At 46.3% G+C, this 20,019-nt stretch overlaps 2 long non-coding RNA genes across 2 annotated transcripts; both read right to left on the bottom strand.

Annotated features, from left to right (window-relative positions):
* Positions 1–248: 248 nt before the first annotated feature.
* LOC116545848 lies at positions 249–1,944 on the bottom strand. The gene is made up of 2 exons (XR_004266478.1): positions 1,710–1,944; positions 249–535 (listed from the first exon to the last, which is right to left on the bottom strand). It is a non-coding gene; the product is annotated as an uncharacterized LOC116545848 (long non-coding RNA).
* A 3,099-nt stretch (positions 1,945–5,043) lies between these two features.
* On the bottom strand, positions 5,044–6,204 carry LOC116545849. The gene is made up of 2 exons (XR_004266479.1): positions 5,905–6,204; positions 5,044–5,800 (listed from the first exon to the last, which is right to left on the bottom strand). It is a non-coding gene; the product is annotated as an uncharacterized LOC116545849 (long non-coding RNA).
* Between the last annotated feature and the right edge of the window lie 13,815 nt (positions 6,205–20,019).

Genomic DNA, 20,019 nt, shown 5'->3' with positions numbered 1-20,019 from the left:
GGCGCGATCTCGGCTCACCGCAACCTCCGCCTCCTGGGTTCAGGCAATTCTCCTGCCTCAGCCTCCTGAGTAGCTGGGACTACAGGCACGCGCCACTATGCCCAGCTAATTTTTTGTATTTTTAGTAGAGACGGGGTTCCACCATGTTGACCAGGATGGTCTCGATCTCTTGACCTCGTGATCCACCCGCCTCGGCCTCCCAAAGTGCTGGGATTACAGGCTTGAGCCACCGCGCCCGGCCGGTTTTCTTTATCTCACCTTATAAAAGTATCTTCTTCAAGCCCTTCCTATAGACGACAAACTACAAACCACAGCTGGGTACTCCACAATTTTTGAAATATTCTTTGATTAAATTCTGTAATATTTTTGCGGTGACTTCTCTATATTTTTAATAGGAGAAAAGACGGACTCAGAACCCCACAGACCAAAGCTTTTCCCATTCATGAACCTGTTAGGCCTCCAAGTCCAAGGCTGGCCATTACAGCTTTGGTGACCCACATATACAGTTCTAGTTGGCCCCCAGGAGCCAGAAAGTCTGAAGTAATCCCAAGTAACCAGGTAGCCACAGAAAGAAGTAAAACAGGCCGGGCGCGGTGGCTCAAGCCTGTAATCCCAGCACTTTGGGAGGCTGAGGCGGGTGGATCACAAGGTCAAGAGATCGAGACCATCCTGGTCAACATGGTGAAACCCCGTCTCTACTAAAAATACAAAAAATTAGCTGGGCATGGTGGTGCGTGCCTGTAATCCCAGCTACTCAGGAGGCTGAGGCAGGAGAATTGCCTGAACCCAGGAGGCGGAGGTTGCGGTGAGCCGAGATCGCGCCATTGCACTCTAGCCTGGGTAACAAGAGTGAAACTCCGTCTCAAAAAAAAAAAAAAAGAAAGAAGTAAAACAACTTGTTACTGCCTCAAACTTGCTCTGCAACCTGTAACCATCGTTCCTGTTCAGCCTTACAAAAATTTCCCCCTGGACATTGGGTTTCTCAAAACCCCCACCCCTGTAACTACGTAATCCATTGCACCGTCCCTTTTGACTGCAACCGATACTCCCCACCCTTATGATCATGCCTGTTTGTAATAAATGACCCTACCCTTCTGATCATGCATCCTGTGATGCCGATCCCCTCCCCAAGATAAATTTCCAACCCCTACTCTTGTAATCATGCATTTTGTGATGTCCTCCCCCACCCCAAGAGAGATTTCCACCTTTAGCTGAGCATTTGCCCCAACCTATATAACCAATTCCCTCTCCTACCCCCTTTGCCTACCCGTTTCTTGGACTTGGCCCCCTTGCACTCAAGCGCAAAATAAACGACCTTGTTTTCCCCACAAAGCCTGCCTGGTGGTCTCTTTACGTGAGCGACACGTGTGACAAAACCCGCAACTCGAGTCAGGATTTTCCCTTGACGACCCTTCGGTCGTCCCTGCACAATCTAGGAGAGACCTGGCGCTGAGGGTGCAGAGCTGCCCGGAGAGGGCCTCAGGCCAGGGCACAGTCACTACACAGGCAAGAGACAGAACGCCCTGGCCAGCTGTCAGTGCAGCTGCCGTCTTATAGCTGAAGGGACTGAGGCCCAGTTGGGCAAAGAGAACTGAGGCGCACATTGTGGGGCTGACTGCGGGGAGGCCTGAGTCCTGCCACAGCCACTTCCCGCCGGTTCCAACTAGCCCATTCCCGCTCTCTTGGGATATCGGACCCGGTATTCTCACCATTTCTAGGCTTCCGGGAGGTCCTGGCGTTTTAGCTGTGGTTCTCCCAATACCTGCAGGTCACAGGGCCATAGAACTGGGCCTCCTGGAACAGAGGACACAGAGCGGGGAAGACGAGACCCGGAGCTCCCGCCGCAGCCAGAGACAAAGGCCCCGCCAAACCCGGAAGCCGCCGTGTCCGCTCCAGCTGCATGTCTGATTGGAAGGTTTCCAGCCCGGCGTCCCTGATTGGAAGACGTTTAAAGCCCCGCCCCTTCAGGCCCTGAATGACAGGTGATGTGTTTAGATGTTGGACTGAAAGAAGAGGCAGTAACAGCCTCAGCTGCAGCGTTTTCATGGAGTGCTTCCTCCCTGAGCGGAGCCAGACCCACCCCAGATGGTATTTGCATTTAATCTTGTGCATAAGGTCTCATGCGTTTATACATAATACATTATATGGCCGGGCACGGTGTGTCATGCCTGTAGTCCCAGCTACTCGGGAGGCTGAGGCAGGAGAATCGCTTGAATTTGGGATGTGGAGGTTGCAGTGAGTCGAGATAGCACCTCTGCACTCCAGCTGGGTGACAGAGTGAGACTCTGTCTCAAAAAAACAAAACAAAACAAAAAAATAAAAGAAAAAAATTATATGATATTCACAAACAAAAATAGTAACAATTATTTTAAAATTTCAGCTTTTATGACCTTCCTGGCTTCTTTTTTTTCATCAGGCTGAGATTTGAAGAAGGAGGCACTCTTCTGAAATACAATGTGAGCCAAATGTGAATTTTAAATTTTCTTTTCTTTTTTTTTTTTTTAAGATGGGGTTTCACCATGATGGCCAGGCTGGTCTTGAACTCCTGACCTCAGGTGATCCACCCACCTCGGCCTCCCAAAGTGCTGGGATTACAGGTGTGAGTCACTGTGCCCAGCAAATTTTAAATTTTCTAGTAGTCAAACTTTAAAAAGAAAGAAGAGCAAGACTCCCTCTCAAAAACAAAAATTTTAAAAAATTTAAAAATTAAAATTGAAAGAAGAAACAGGTCAAACTGATTGTAACAATTTAAGTAACCCAATATATCCAAAATATTATATGAGCAATGTGTAATTATTAATATAGCATGTATATATTTGGAACTATATCTTTGAAACAAAGTCTGTATTTTGCCTTTCTAGCACATCACAGTGTCGCCCCAGCCACATTCCAGGCACTCAGAAGTCACACATGACCAGTAGCTGCCACACTGAAGTGGGGCAGTGAAGGGCCTGAAGAAATTTATTCTGCCAGTGTGAAGGAAGGGCCTCTTCCTAATGACGTCTCCCTTCAGTTTTGAGGATGGAAAAGATAGTGGCCAAAGAAAGAGTGGAGGGCAGCAGGAATAAAATAATCACACGTAGACAACTGCTGGCCACCTGTGGCCCACCTTCCTTCCAGAGATCAGACAGTGAACAAAAGACGATAGGGCCAAAGGAGATGAAAACTCTAAGTCTTCACATCTGTACACACTCTTGACCAACAATGTTTATATATGGAGAAAATAGATTAAATACAAACATATTTTCCTATTTGGTCTCAAACATAATGATCAGGCCTCCCAGATTCAAGCGATTCTTGTGCCTCAGCCTGCAGAGTAGCTGGGATTACAGGCATGTAGCACCATGCTCAGCTAATTTTTTTTGTTGTTGTATTTTTAATAGAGTTGGGGTTTTGCCATGTATGCCAGGCTGTTCTTGAACTCCTGGCCTCAAGTGACCCACCTACCTCAGGCTCCCAAACTGCTGTAATTACAGTCATAAGCCACTGTGCCTGGCTATGATATATTTTTACATTTATGGTTTAGACGTGTTTTTCTTTGCCCAGCCCCTGCCAAAATGTGGGATGATGACATACTCCTGGACCTAGCACCTAGGTAATTCTGACACTTGTATTTTGCATAGGTCCCACATACTTTGAGCACTGTGACATATCACTAGACCAAACACCTGGAAGATGGGAGGTACCTGTCTATGCCCTGTAAACAGGGCGTGAGCCTACCATTCTCAGGAGCCTCATGACATCTCTCTGCATTCGTCACCTAGGAGATGTGACTCTCCTCTGCTGCCTGCATCCTGCCCACAGGAAAGATTGTGGTATAACATTTGGCTCAGCAGCAGGGTGATGTGTTTTCTTTTCCTGGATCTTGCTCACAGGGAGCATTGTGGCATGTCACTGGGCACAGCACTCATGTTCTGGGTGGTTCCCTGGCCAAGAACCCAGGTGAGGGGACTCTTCTTTCTGGTTTCTGCTATGAAAAAAGATTGCGACATATCTCTGGTCTAGCACCAAAATGATGTAACTGTCTTGCTCACTCTCTATGCACAGGTGGGACTGTAAAGTATATTTTTGTTCAGCTCATAGGTGAGATAATAACTCTCATACCTCAAATCAACAAAATGTGCGGGCAGGACAGTCACATCACCTGAGTACTCAGCCAGTGATATGTTACAAGTTCCTTCTTTTTTTTTTTTTGAGACGGAGTTTCACTCATGTTACCCAGGCTGGAGTGCAATGGCGCGATCTCGGCTCACCGCAACCTCCGCCTTCTGGGTTCAGGCAATTCTCCTGCCTCAGCCTCCTGAGTAGCTGGGATTACAGGCACACACCACCATGCCCAGCTCATTTTTTGTATTTTTAGTAGAGACGGGGTTTCACCATGTTGACCAGGATGGTCTCGATCTCTTGACCTGGTGATCCACCCCCTCGGCCTCCCAAAGTGCTGGGATTACAGGCTTGAGCCACCGCGCCCGGCCGGTACAGTTTCCTTCTAAAAGCAGGGCACAGTCGGCATAGTCATATCACCTAGTTTCTGGAACCAGCAATATCTCACAGTGCTTTCTGGGGGGCAATGCCCAGGCTGGAGAGACACATGACCCAGTTGTTGGACCCAGAGTTATGTCACAATCTTCCCTGAAGGCAGGGTGCAGGCAGAGGAGAGACACATCCCCCGGGTGATTGATAGATGCAGGGAAATACCAAAAAGCCCTCTGTAGTCAGGTCCAAGGCAAAAGTCTCTCATCTCCTAGGTTTTGGACCCAGCAATATGTCACAATAACAAAATTATGCAAGGCCCAGGTAAAAGAAGAGAATTACATCATTATGTGCTTGGTCCCGTGATAAGTCAGTATCCTTCTTTTTGTCAGGACCCAGAAGGAAGGCATGAGTCACATCACCTAGGTAACTAACATGACGTGATAATGCCCCAGTGGGCAGGGCCCATACAGGAGACTCACATGACCTAGACATTGCACCCAGCCATGCCACAATAGCAATGTATGTACAGCCCAGGGAGGAGAGGGACATCACATAACCTGGGCCCAGTGACACATCACAATTTTTTATTGGACAGAACCCAAGCAGCAGAGAAGAGTCATATCACTTAGTTGCTGGGTCTGACAACATATAACAATACACCCTGAGGAGATCAGGCAAGAGAGTCACATTACTTAGGTGATGGGTTCAGATATGTTATAATGCCCCCAGGTGAGCAGGGCTAAGGAGCAAGAGAAACGTCACATAAACTAGAGCCCGGGCCAAGCTATATGTCGCAATCACTCCAGTGGGGAGCACCGAGGTATGAGAGGAGAGTCACATCACACAGGAGCTGGACCAAGCAATATGTAGCAATCTCCACTTTGAACAAGTCTGAAAATAAGAAGGGTCACATCAACTAGGTGATGAACCCAGAAACATGTCAAAATGATTCCTATGAGGAACATCAGGTAGAAATATTACATCATGAGTGCTGCGCTTAGTGATAAGTCATTATCCCTTCTGTGGGCATGGTCCAGGCAGAAGGAAAAAGTCACATTGCCTCGGTGCTGGGCCCAAAGTTATGTCACAATATCTTCCATGGAGAAAGCCTAGGCAAGACAGAAGAGACACATCAAATAGTTGATGGGCCCAGAGGTATATCACAATGCCCTTGTGAACGGGGTCCAGGCAGAAGACACAGCAACCTGCTGTTGGGACCAGCAATATGTCTCAATGCTTTTTGAGCACAGGGCCAAGGCAAAAGAGCAACATCACCTTGGTGTTGGGCTCAGTGATGTGTCACAATGCTCCCCATGGGCAAAACCTAGAAATAAGAGAAGACTCACATCGGCTAGGGGCTGGAGCTAGCAGTCTCTTTCAATACCCCCCTGTAAGCAGAAAACAGGCAGGAAAAGAGAGTTAGGTCACCTGTGTGATGGGCACAGAGATGTGTCACAATCCTTTCTGTAGATAGGACCTAGGCAAGAGAGTTACGTTAGACCCAGCAATATGTCACAGTGGTCCATGTGGGCAAGGCACAGGCAGGAGAGTCACATAACCTGGTTATGGTTCCCCTGTGTTAGGTGCAGTAATATGTCACAGTGCTCCCTGTGAGGAGCGCCAAGGCAGGAATAAATTTACATCACCTAGATCCTGGGTTCAGTGATGTGTCACAATCCAGTCTGTGGACTGAGCCCACGCAGGAGAGTAAAAAAACTCAGGTGCCGGACAGAGGCGTGTCACGATCACAGCTACAGGAAGGTCCATAAATGAGATTAACCATTCTGCACATGTTGAGGTTCCAGGTATGAGAATTAACATCTCCTTTATGTTGGATCTATGTTCTGGAGTCGCAGTCTCAACCATGGACTTGATCTGTGCATGAGACCTTCAACCCATCCTCTAGACTGTGTCTTCTTAGTGGGCTCACAGTCTCTCAAGTCTCAGGTATGTTCAATCTTGGTCTGAGAGTCACCAGCTTACCTGTAGACTTGATTCAAGAATGAAAGTCAATTTTTGGCTGGGTGTGGTGGCTCACGCCTGTAATCCCACCACTTTGGGAGGCCGAGGTGGGTGGATCACCAGGTCAGGAGTTCAAGACCAGTCTCACCAACATGGTGAAACCCCGTCTTTAAAAAAAAATTAAAAAAATAAATAAAAAATAAAAATAAAAAAGAAGGTCAATTTTTCAACTTTTGAAACATTATTATTATTATTATTATTATTATTATTTTGAGATGAGGTTTAGCTCTTGTTCAGGCTGGAGTACAATGGCATGATTTTCGCTTACCACTACCTCAGCCTCCTGGGTTCAAGCAGTTCTCGTGCCTCAGCCTTCTGAGTAGTTGGGATTACAGGTGTGTGCCACCACGACCAGCTGATTTTGTATTTTTAGTAGAGATGGGGTTTCTCCATGTTGGTCAGGCTTGTCTTAAACTCCCGACCTCAGGTGATCTGCCTGCCTCAGCCTCCCAAAGTGCTGCAGTTACAGGCGTGAACCACCATGCTGGCCTTTTCTGTTGGTTTTGAGATTCCGAATCTCAACAGTGGGCTGCGGAAGGATGATAATCATTATTGCCAGCTGGGTCTGCATATAAGTGTCACAATCTCACCTGTGTGTTGAGATGTGTTAGGACATTTTCTGTCCTACTTGAGGGCTTTATACTGTATGCATAAGATTTGCAATCTAGTCTGAGACCTTTATGCTGGTATGGACCCATGATCATACCTCAGGTATGAGAGTCAACATGTCTCCAGTTGGCTGGATCTAGATAACAGAGTTCTATCTGCTATGAGCTGATTTAGAAATGTTTTACCACTTCAACTCTGGCTGGATATTCACATATGACCGTCACAATTTCAACTGTGGACTGTATTCAGTTATGAGATTAAGAACCTCCGCAGCGAGCTCTGTGTGGGTGGGTTCCAATCCTAAGGGTTGCTGTGTTATGCATGTGAGAAACACACCTCACCTGTGTGCTAGGGTCTATGATGACACTGTCTGTACCATCCAAGAGCTTTACACAGTACGCAAGTGAATGCCAATTCTGTATGGTCTTTATGAAGAGAAGACCCAGAAACTTATGTGGTTGCCAAACCTTGCAAAGAGACACAGACTCTCTGCTATTGGCTGGTTAAATGTATGATAGTCATTTTTTTTTCTTTTTGAGATGGAGCTTTGCTCTGTCTGTGTAAGGTTTATTGCCGAGGTAAAATGAGGAAACTGAGGCAGGTATAAGAAAATGAGAAGCCAATTTAACCCCCGGGCGAGGTTCTACGGTTCAGATAAGGGGCCAGAGAAGTAACGACCCGCTGGGCGGGGCTTTATAGGGAATGGAGGCAATTGATTGGCTATTGGGGAAACAAAGCGAAGGCAGTTTCGTTGGCTATAGGGAAAGAGGACGTGCACGGGCGAGCTGTCATTGGTAGGCGGGCGGGACTTTGGGTAAGCGGGCCGGCCGGGGCGTATGGGGCCGACTGCTGTTGGGCAGGGTTTAGTGGGGATTCTTTAAATTTTTTTGGCGGGGTTTTCCAACGGCGGGCTGGGAATTGAGTGCATAGTTTGGTGCTGAGTGTGGGCTTGGGTATGGTATGCAGAGGCGGGTGCGGGGAAGCCATGTGGCGAGGCCAGATAATGAGCTTGGGGTGATGACGGAGTTATCAGGAGCGGAGAGGGGTGGGTGTGTCCATTTAGCTCCCGCGAGGCAACCAGCCTTACAGTTTGCTCAGAGTGGCCTGCAGTGGCGCGATCTCGGCTCAGCTCAGGGAGGAGTCTGTCCTTGAAAAGGCTGCTGCTTAGGCTGTCATTCAGTCTTCATTCAGCCCAGCATCTGATCACATCTCCTGTCATTCAGGGCCTGAAGGGGCAGGGCCTTCAACGTTATCCAATCAAGGACGCTGAACTGGAAACCGTCCAATCAGACACGCAGCTGGAGCGGGACAGGGCGGCTTCCGGGTTTAGCGGGGCCTTTGTCTCTAGCAGCCGTCGTAGCTGAACGCCTCGTCTTTCCTACCCTGTGTCCTCTGCTTGTAGAGGTCCAGCCTCTGTGACATTGTGACCTGCAGGTATTGGCAGATCCACAGCTATGACGCCAGGACTCCCTGGAAGCCTAGAAATGGTGAGAGTGCCGGGTCCGATCCCGAGAGAGAGAGGAAGGAGCTGGTTGGCACCGGTGGGAAGTGGCTGTGGCGGGACTCAGGCCTCTCCAAAGAGGGCTCCGCCATGTGTGTCCGGAGTTCTCTCCTAACTTGGCCTCAGTCCCCTTCAGCCATAAGATGGCAGCTGCGCTGACAGCCGGCCCCGGGCTTCCTGTCTCTTCCCTGCGCAGTGACTGTGCCCTTGCCTGGAGCCCTCTCTGGGCAGCTTTGCTCCCGCAGCGCCCTGTCCCAGATTGTGCAGGGACCACGGAAGGGTAGACACAGGAGAATCCTGACTCGTGTTGCGGGTTAATGAATGGGAAGAGCTTTGGTCTGTGGGGTTCTGAGTCCTTCGTTTCTCCTATTAAACATGTAGAGAAGTCACCGCAAAAATATTAAAGAATTTAATCAAATAGTAATTAAAAAATTGTAGCGTACTCAGCTATGGTTTGTAGCTTGTCGTCCTGTGAGGTTGACCGAAAGGATGGAGAAGCAGACCCAGGGTCAGGTTTAGCAAGTTTATTTCAACCTGCCAGGCTGGCTGCTTCACCACAGGCAGTGATGGCAGCAGCCTGGCTTACAGACTGTGGGGGTTATATAGAAAGTTTGCAGGTGGATGGGTGGTATTCTAAGAAAAACTGCCTTTTAGTTCTTAAGTGCTAACATCCTGCTTAATTGAGTCACCATCCTGGATTCGAGAGCCTGGTGCGACCACATCCTGGAACCCAGGTGCGCTGTTTGCAAGGTGTGAGGCTGTTTTTGCTGTGAACTCGGCTTAGCAAGGGAGAACGGGGAGGGGGTCTATGGAATTGCCTTGCTGTGACCCTAACACATCCATAGAAGGGGCTTGAAGAAAAGACTTGTATAAGGTGTGATAAAGAAAACCAAATTCAATTAATTGGTTAGGTACAGTTACATAGTGTAAGGGTTACTGCCGAGTTTAAGATGAGGAAACAGGCCAGTACAAGAAAATTGCATGCCAGTTTATTCAGCTCCTGGGCGAGGTTCTATGGCCCGGGGAAGGGGGTCCAGAGAAGTCGCGCGGACTTCCTGGGGCCTGGGGTTTTTATGGCTCTGAGGAAGGAGCAACAGTCGGGTGCTCTCATTGGCTCCAGAGGAGCGGGATTGGGACTGGGCGGGCTGCTACTGGTTGTCGGGTTGTCCAGTGGGTTTTCCAGTGCAAGAGCCGGTCAGGGTTGCATCAGCCCGAGCTTTTTGGTTTGGTTTCTTGTCCCTGGAGTTCACAAGGTACTCCGAATGAGGCCGCCAGCCTTGCACATAATTTCTTAATTTGTTCAATCAAGGTGGTCATTTCCTGGTTATGTATGCAGAGGTTAATTGGCAGTTTATTTGGCTAAGCCTCAGTTTTGTTTCCCCCAATTCAGTAATTTATAAAAACATGTATTTGAGTTAGATTTCTTTTTTTTTTTTTTTTTTTTTAAAGGTGGGATTTCACCATGATTGCCAGGCTGATCTTGAACTCCTGACCTCAGGTGATCCACCCACCTTGGCCTCCCAAAGTGCTAGGATTACAGTCATGAGCCACCGCGCCCAGCCGAGTTAGATTTCTTTTTTTTTTTTTTTTGAGACGGAGTTTCGCTCTTGTTACCCAGGCTGGAGTGCAATGGCGCGATCTCGGCTCACCGCAACCTCCGCCTCCTGGGTTCAGGCAATTCTCCTGCCTCAGCCTCCTGAGTAGCTGGGATTACAGGCACGCACCACCATGCCCAGCTAATTTTTTGTATTCTTAGTAGAGACGGGGTTTCACCGTGTTGACCAGGATGGTCTCGATCTCTTGACCTCGTGATCCACCCGCCTGGGCCTCCCAAAGTGCTGGGATTACAGGCTTGAGCCACCGCGCCCGGCCAATTTTACCATGTTAGCCAGGATGGTCTCGATATCCTGACCTCCTGATCCCCCTGCCTCAGCCTCGCAAAGAGATTACAGGCGTGAGCCACTGCACCTGGCAGGCACAGAGGTCTTATCAGAATGTTTTTGGGTTAAGGGTTCCCTTTGGAAACTATGAGGTGAGATGTCTTCAACCACCCTTTAGTTTTGTTCTTGGTCCTGGGCTTCAGTACTGTCTGGGGATAAATCAGGATATCCATCATGGCTGTGTCTGCTGGAGTATCTGGTGGATATCGGCTCCTGGTCATTTTAAATTTTTTTTTATAAATAGCAAAACCTGAGTTATGGAGTGTAGCCTCTTAAGAGGGTGGCTGCACCAGGGCTGAGAGGAGTCTCCTTTTGTCATTCTTTTTCAAAGATATTAAGATTGTCATCACCCAACCCAGCTTCCATTTCTTAGAGACACACTGCTGTTAAGCCAATCAGAAGCTGGTAAAAAACACAGAAATAATTTCTGCCCCTTGGATTCTCTAAGGGAGCAGAGAAATAGTGAAATTAAAAATAGTGAAAATTTTGTGAAAGATAAAAGTTTTGGCCGGGCGCGGTGGCTCATGCCTGTAATCCCAGCACTTTGGGAGGCCAAGATGGGTGGATCACCTAAGGTCAGGAGTTCGAGACCAGCCTGGCCAACATGGTGACACCCCATCTCTAATAATTTTAAATTAAAAAAAAAAAAAAAAAGTTTTCATTGTTTCTTGTTTTTGAGACAGAGTGTCACTGTATTGCCCAGGCTGGGGAGCAGTGGCATTATATTGTCTGACCGCAATCTTTGCCTCCTGGGTTCAAGTGATTCTCCTGCCTCAACCTCTCAAGTATGGGTTCAAGTGATTCTCCTGCCTCAGCCTCCCAAGTAGCTGGGATTACAGGCGCCCACCACCACTTTTGGCTAATTTTTGTATTTTTAGTAGAGATAGGGTTTTGCCATGTTGGCCAGGCTGGTCTTGAACACCTGACCTCTGGTGATCCACCCACCTTGGACTCCCAAAGTGCTAGGGTTGCAGGCATGAGCCACCACACCTAGCCAAAAAATAGTATTTCAAAAGATAAAAATTAAAAAAAAAAAACAAAACTCACCCCAGTTAGATGGTACAAGAACTTACAAAGTAAAATGATCCTGGGCCACTCACTGGGGCATAGTGCATTGTCTCCTGAGAGGATGGTCATTGAGCACTTAGAACAGGATGGGGTGGGAGAATCTCTCAAGTGATTGGATGGCCATACTTGACACATGAGTCAGACACATCTGTTTTTTAATTAGCATTGCTACTCCCTGGGTTTGTGACATTGAGAAGAATTGTTTTCACTTATCTCGACCTCAGTTTTTTTTTTTTGAGACGGAGTCCCGCTCTGGTTACCCAGGCTGGAGTGCAATGGCGCGATCTCGGCTCACTGCAACCTCTGCCTCCTGGGTTCAGGCGATTCTCCTGCCTCAGCCTCCCGAGTAACTGGGATTACAGGCACGCCCCATCATGCCCAGCTAATTTTTTGTATTTTAGTAGAGACGGGGTTTCACCGTGTTGACCAGGATGGTCTCGATCTCTTGACCTCGTGATCCACCCGCCTCGGCCTCCCCAAGTTCTGGGATTACAGGTGTGAGGCACCGTGCCCGGCCAGGAATAGATACTTTTGCTTTCCTTATTGAGGTATAAAATGTAAGGACCTTAAATTTGTTTTTCCCTTGGGTCGAGTGAGTTGGCTCACTCCTGTAATCCCAGCACTTTGGGAGGCCGAGGTGGGCAAATCAAAAGGTCAGGGAGTTCGAGACCAGCCTGACCAACATAGGAAAACCCTGTCTACTAAAAATACAAAAACTAGCCAGGCATGGTGGCACATGCCTGTAGTCCCAGCTACTGGGGAGGCTGAGGCAGAAGAATCACTTGAACCCAGGAGGTGGAGATTGCAGTGAGCTGAGATCACGCCACTGCACTCCAGCTTGGGCAATAGAGTGAGACTTCATCTCAACAAAAAATATATATTTTTTCTTACATGAGTAGTATGTTTGATAATTTTACTAGATTTTTTTAAACAGTTTCAAAAACTAAGTGAGTAACTCTGTCATAGAAATTAAAGCTTGAGCCCAGTGACTCCAAGCTAAGGTTAATATTGAGCCTGCCAAAAATGGTTATTAAAGGCCTAATTCTGTTTTTTTTTTTTTTTTTTTTTTTTTTTTTTTTTTGAGACTGAGTTTTGGCTCTGTCACCCAGGCTGGAGTGCAGTGGTTCCATCTTGGCTCACTGCAACCTCCACCTCCCAAGTTCAAGTGATTCTTCTGCTTCAGCTTCCCAGATAGCTGGGATTATAGGCATATGCCACCACGCCCGGCTAATGTTTTGTGTTCTTAGTAGAGACGGGGTTTCACCGTGTTAGCGAGGATGGTCTCAATCTCCTGACCTCATGATCCACCCGCCTCGGCCTCTCAAAGTGCTGGGATTACAGGCGTGAGCCACTGTGCCGGGCAGGCCGAATTAATTCTTTCTGGAGAGTGCCCCAAAGATGTCCCAGCTGTTTTATCCCAGCCATGGAAGAAGCCTTTCTCCTGGGAGGAGTTACAGAGCTCTGGATAGCTGGGGACCCACAGGCAGATGCAATTAAGGTTAAAATAGAAGGGGTCTCGGAAGGTCTTACTGAAGATGAAGTTATTATGAGATAGTTTCTAGACTTTGTAAAATATAAAGTTAGATTTATGTTACAAAAAAAAAGAGAATTTTTAGAGTTTTGATCAGATAATATTTTTTCTTTTTCTTTTTTTTTTTTTGAGATGGAATCTCACCATGTTGCCCAGGCTGGAGTGCAAGGACATGATCTCGGCTCACTGCAACCTCCGCCTCCTGGGTTCAAATGATTCTCCTGCCTTAGCCTCCTGAGTAGCTGGGATTACAGATGTGCGCCATTACATTCAGCTAATTTTTGTATTTTTAGTAGAAACAGGGTTTCACCATGTTGGCCAGGCTGGTCTTGAACTCCTGACATTGTGATCCACCCGCTTTGGCCTCCCAAAGTGCTGGGATTACAGGTGTGAGCCACTGAACCTAGCCAGAGAATATTTTTCTCTGAAGTCAGCTTGTTCTTAGGAGGAACATAAAATGGAGCTATGTGTTGGCTCAGACTAAATGTACCCCAAATTTCAGGAGCAGGTGGAAAAGAGATAAACTTAAGAAGTATTTTATTTTGAAAATTGAAGACAAATTCAGCTTTTTTTTTTTTTTTTGTGAGATGGAGTCTCACTCTTTCGCCCAGGGTGGAGTGCAATGGCGTGATCTCGGCTCATCTGCCTCCTGGGTTCAAGCGATTCTCCCAACTCAGCCTCCCAGGTAGCTGGGATTACAGGCACCTGCCATGATGTCTGGCTAATTTTTTAATATTTTTGTAGAGATAAGGTTTCACCATGTTAGCCAGTCTGGTCTTGAATTACTGACCTCAGATGATCCGCCCACCCCTGCCTCCCAAAGTTCTGGGGTTACAGGCATGAGCCACATCAACCCCTTTTTGTATTAGAAAAAGAAGAAAAGGCCGGGCGCAGTGGCTCACGCTTGTAATCCCAGCACTTTGGGAGGCCGAGGCGGGAGGATCATGAGGTCAAGAGATCGAGACCATCCTGGTCAACATGGTGAAACCCTGTCTCTACTAAAAATACAAAAATTAGCCGGGCATGGTGGCGCACGCCTGTAGTCCCAGCTACTCGGGAGGCTGAGGCAGGAGAATTGCTTGAACCCAGGAGGCGGAGGTTGCGGTGAGCCAAGATCGCGCCATTGCACTCCAGCCTGGGTAACAAGAGCGAAACTCCGTCTCAAAAAAAAAAAAAAAAAAAAAAAAAGAAAAAGAAGAAAATATGTGGAGTCTGTATCTGGCTATATGATCAGTAAAAAAAAAAGGATTTATTTATTTATTTTGTCGTATACATTTATTCCGTTTGGGTTTTTCTGGGTTGTATCTTTTACAAGCACAGTTATGTTGGCTGTGGTGCTTTGCTTGTTCTGTTAGTGGCTCTATCAAATCATTGAACTTGAGGGAGGTTAAAGGAGTCCCTGACGTTTAAACAGTAGCTCAGAAACATAGATGGGTCCGTTAGGTTTTTAATGACATCTGCAGTAAGGACAGTATTGTGGGACTGAGCCCTGAATCAGGGTCTGTGCTGACTCTGGATGGTGTCAGAATGCGGATTTTAGACAATACGTTGATGTCGGAGAACCTTGGTGTTCAGCAAACTCTAGAGATTTGGTGCCAGAAGAAAGCTATCACAAAGGCCTGACCTGAATGGAACTCTGGGAGGCTCTGCTGTCCTGTCTGTCACACTGTCCATTGTTTATGATTCTAGGTCTCCTCCTAGGGTGAGAGAGGACTGAAAACTTAAAGGAAAGAAGCTCTGATAGCAGATTCCCTTTTTCCACAGCTGCCAGCGCGGGATTTCTACCCACTCACAAACACACCCACTAGGCATTGAGGTGTCTACACCACTCCCAGGGCTAGACACCGCACTCAGGAATTTTACCACAGCATTTTTGATCCTAGTGTTTCTTGCTAAAACTATGAAAGTGTCTACAAGTCTCCTGGCACATCCCCACCCCCAGACACTGAATCTGCAGCAGCATCCTGTTTTCACCAACCAGAACCAACCTAGGGTTCTGGACCACCTGTTCATAATCGCTGCCTGTATGAAACCAGAAATAAATTAGAGTCACACCTGGGTCACTGTCTGGCCCACACACCAGTCCGATCACCTACATTGCACGCTCCCAAACTCATGAATTTTTTTTCCTATTTTTTGTTCATGGGTACACTTCCAGGTTTGTTACATAGGTAAAATTGTGTCATGGGCATCTTGTATGCAGATCGTATTGTCACTGAGATACTAAAGGTTGCGCCAAACAGGTATTTTTTTGTGATCTTTTTGTCCTCCCACCCTCCACCATCAGCTAGCCCTCAGTGTCTGTTGTTCTCTTTGTGTCTGTGTGTTCTTGTTGTTTAGCTCTTACTTATAAATGGTAACATTTATTTAATTTTTTGTCTCTACATTAGTTTTCTAAAAATAATGATCTCTAGTACCATCCATCTTGCTACAAAGGACATGATTTTGTTTTCTTTCTTTTTTTTTATGACCACATAGTATTCCATGATGCTTATGTACCATATTTTGTTTTTATTAAATCTTTTATTTTAGTTTATTTATATTTGAAGAAAGGGTCTTTCACGCAGGCTGAAGTAGAGTGGTGTGATCTAGGCTCAGTGCAGCCTCCATCTCCTGAGCTCAAGCAGTCCTCCTACCTCAGTTCCCCTGGAAGCTGGGACTACAGTCACATGCCATCACACCCATGAATTTTTCTTTTTCTATTTTTTGTAGACAGGAGGTTTTGACATGTTTCTCAGGCTGCTCTCAAACTCCTGAACTCTGGCAGTCCACTTGCTTTGGCCTCACGAAGTGCTGGATTACAGACATGAGCCACCATATCTGCCCATACCATATTTTCTTTCTCCAGTCTAGCATCGATAGGCATTTAGCTTGATTCCAAGTCTTTGCTATTGTGAATAGTGGTACAGTGAACATGCATGTGCATGTGTTTTTATGATAGAATAGTTTGTATTTCTTTGGGTATATACCCAATTACAAGGTTGCTGAGTCAAATGGTAATTTGGTTTTTAGTTCTGTGAGGCATTGCATTACATTGCTTTTCTTTTCTTTTTTTTTTTTTTTAGACGGAATTTCACTCATGTTACCCAGGCTGGAGTGCAATGGCTCGATCTCGCCTCACCGCAACCTCCGCCTCCTGGGTTCAGGCAATTCTCCTGCCCCAGCCTCCTGAGTAGCTGGGATTACAGGCACGCACCACCATGCCCAGCTAATTTTTTGTATTTTTAGTAGAGACGGGGTTTCACCATGTTGACCAGGATGGTCTCTATCTCTTGACCTTGTGATCCACCCGCCTCGGCCTCCCACAGTGCTGGGATTACAGGCTTGAGCCACCGCGCCCGGCCTACATTGCTTTTCTCAATGGTTGAACTAATTCATACTCCCACAGCAGTGGATAAGCATTCCCTTTACAACTTTGACAGCAACTGATTTTTTTTTCACTTTTTAGTAATAGCCATTCAGATTTGCGTGAGATGGTATCTCATTGTGGTTTTTCTTTGCATTTCTCTAATGATTAGTGATGAGCATTATTTATAGGCTTGTTTACCACATATATGTCTTTTTTTGAAAGACTTGTTAATCACATATATGTCTTTTTTTGAAAAGCATCTGTTGATGTGCTTTGCCTACTTTTTTTTTTTAATAACCAAGATAGAGTCTTGCTCTGTCACCCAGGCTGGAGTGCTGTGGCCTGATCTTGGCTCGCTGAAACCTCTGCCTCCTGGGTTCAAGCAATTCTCCTGCCTCAGCCTCCTGAGTAGCTGGGATTACAGGTGGCCTGCCATCACACCCAGCTAATTCTTGTATTTTTAGTAGAGACGGGGTTTCACTATGTTGGCTAGGCTGGTCTTGAACTCCTCACCTCGTTATCCACCCACCTCGGCCTCCCAAAGTGCTGGAATTACAGGCGTCAGCCACCGTGCCTAGCCCCTTTGCCTACTTTTTAATGAGGTTTTTCCTTGGAAATTTCTTAATTTTTTTATGAATTCAGGATATTAGACCTTTGTCAGAAGCATAGTTTGAAATGTTTTATTCTGTACAGAATATATATATATATATAAACCTACCGAATGTATATATATATATTTTTTGAGATGGAGTCTCACCCTGTTGCCCAGGCTGGAGTGCAGTGGTGTGATCTCGGCTCACTGTAACCTCCACCTCCTGGGTTCAAGCAATTCTCCTGCCTCAGCCTTCTGAGTAGCTGGGATTACAGGCACACACCACCATGCCCAGCTAATTGGGTTTTTTTGTATCTTTAGTAGAGATGGGCTTTCACCATGTTGGCCAGGCTGGTCTCAAGCTCCTAACCTTGTGATTCCCCCAACTCAGCCTCCCAAAGTACTGGGATTACAGGTGTGAGCCACCAGTGATTTTTTTTTTTTTTTTGAGATGGAGTTTCGCTCTTGTTACCCAGGCTGGAGTGCAATGGCGCGATCTCGGCTCACCGCAACTTCCGCCTCCTGGGTTCAGGCAATTCTCCTGCCTCAGCCTCCTGAGTAGCTGGGATTACAGGCACGCACCACCATGCCCAGCTAATTTTTTGTAGTTTTAGTAGAGACGGGGTTTCACCATGTTGACCAGGATGGTCTCGATCTCTTGACCTCGTGATCCACCCGCCTGGGCCTCCCAAAGTGCTGGGATTACAGGCTTGAGCCACCGCGCCCGGCACCAGTGATTTTTTAATTTTATTTTTGCTATGAAAAAGCTCTTTAGTTTAATTATGTTCTATTTGTCAATTTTTGCTTTTGTTGCAATTGCTTTTCATATCTTCATTATGAAGTCTTTGCCAATTTCTGTCTAAAATAGTATTTTCTAAGTCATCTTCCAGAGGTTTTTTTTTTTTAATTTAAGGTTTACATTTAAGCCTTTAACCAGTCTTTCTTATTTGAGATAGAGGTTTGCTCTTGTCACCCCGGCTGGATTTCAGTGGCATGATCACAGCTCACTGCAACCTCTGCCTTCTGGCTTCAAACGATTCTCCTACCTCCACCTCCGGAGTAGCTGGGATTACAGGTGCCTGCCACCACACCCAGCTAGTTCTTGTATTTTTAGTAGAGATGTGGTTTCACCATGTTGGCCAGGCTGGGCTCGAACTCCTGACCTCAGGTGATTTGCCTGCCTCAGCCTCCCAAAGTGCTGGGATTATCGGCGTGAGCCATGGTCCCTGGCCTAAGAAATCTTGAGTTGATTTTTGTATATGGTGTAAAAAAGGGGTTCGGTTTCAATCTTTTACATAGTCCAAGCTAGTTATCCCAGCAAAGTATTTTTGGGGTGGGCGCAGTGGGTCAGGCCTGTCATTCCAGCAGTTTGGGAGGCAGGTGGATCACCTGAGGTTAGGAGTTTGAGACCAGCCTGGACAACATGGTGAAACCCTGTTTCTTCTAGAAATACAAAAATTAGCTGGGTATGGTGGCTGGTGTCTGTAATCCAGCTACTTGGGAGGCTGAGGCAGGAGAATCACTTGAACCCAGGAAGTGGAGGTTGCAGTGAGCCGAGATCACACCATTGCACTCCAGCCTGGGTAACAGAGCGAGACTCCATCTCAAAAAATAATAATAATAATGAAAAAATAAGGCAGGGGGGTAAAAAAAAAAAAAAAGAATATTTTTGGTAGTTTGATAAACAATTTTTATCAGTCTGTAGGTTTTTTTTGGGCAGTATGCCCATTTTAATATTGATCTTTTCTATCCATGAGCGTAAAATGATTTTCCATTTGTTTGTCATCTCTGACTTATTTAAGCAGTGTTTTCTTGTTTTGTTTTGTTTTACTTTTTGTTATAAAGATCTTTCACCTCTCTGGTTAGCTGTATTCCTAGATATTTTATTTTTTTGTGGTAGGTGTAAATGAGATTTTGTTTTTGATTTGGCTTTTAGTTCCGGTATTGTTGATGTACATGGATGCTACTGATTTTTGTACACTTATTTTGTATCCTGAGACTTCTGCAGTTGTTTTTCAGTTTAAAGAGCTTTTTTGCCATGACTGTAATCTTCTAGATATATATAGAATCATGCTGTCTGCAAAAAAAGAAAGTTTGGCATCCTCTCTTCCTCTTTGGATGCCTTTTTTTTTTCCCCTCATCTGCTTACTCTGGTCAGCACTTCCAATCCTATCTTGAATAGGAGTGGTGAGAGAAGACATCTTTGTCTTGTGCCATTTTTTGACGAGAAATGCTTCCAGCTTGTGTCCATTCAGTATGTTGGCTGTGGGTTTGTCATAGATAATTCATTATTTTGAAGTATGTACTTTTTCATTGCCTTTTGGTTGAGGGCTTTTTTTTTTTGGACAGAGTTTTGCTCTTGTTACCCAGGCTGGAGTGCAATGGCGCGATCTCGGCTCACTGCAACCTCCGCCTCCCAGGTTCAGGCAATTCTCCTGCCTCAGCCTCCTGAGTAGCTGGGATTACAGGCACGCGCCACCATGCCCAGCTAATTTTTTGTATTTTTAGTAGAGACGGGGTTTCACCGTGTTGACCAGGATGGTCTCGATCTCTTGACCTCGTGATCCACCCGCCTCGGCCTCCCACAGTGCTGGGATTACAGGCTTGAGCCACCGCGCCCGGCCGGTTGAGGGCTTTTAACATAAAGAATGTTAAATCTTGTTGAACAACTTTCTTTTTTTTTTTGTGTTGGAGTTTTGCTCTTGTTTCCCAGGCTGGAGTGCAGTGGCAGGATCTTGGCTCAATGCAGCTTCTGCTTCCCAGGTTCAAGCAATTCTCCTGCCTCAGCCTCCTGAGTAGTTGGGATTACGGGCATGTACTACCACTCTCTGCTAATTTTATATTTTTAGTAGAGGTGGGGTTTCTCCATATTGGTCAGGCTGTACCCATGGATTTTTTTTCTTTCTCTCTCTCTCTTTTTTTTTTTTTTAG

The sequence above is a fragment of the Sapajus apella genome, unplaced genomic scaffold (genome assembly GCF_009761245.1).
Source record: "Sapajus apella isolate SASKATOON/1434 unplaced genomic scaffold, GSC_monkey_1.0 scaffold398, whole genome shotgun sequence".
Lineage (NCBI taxonomy): Eukaryota > Metazoa > Chordata > Mammalia > Primates > Cebidae > Sapajus > Sapajus apella.
The sequence above is the reverse complement of the archived record's forward strand: the minus strand, read 5'-3'. Positions and strand labels throughout refer to the sequence as shown.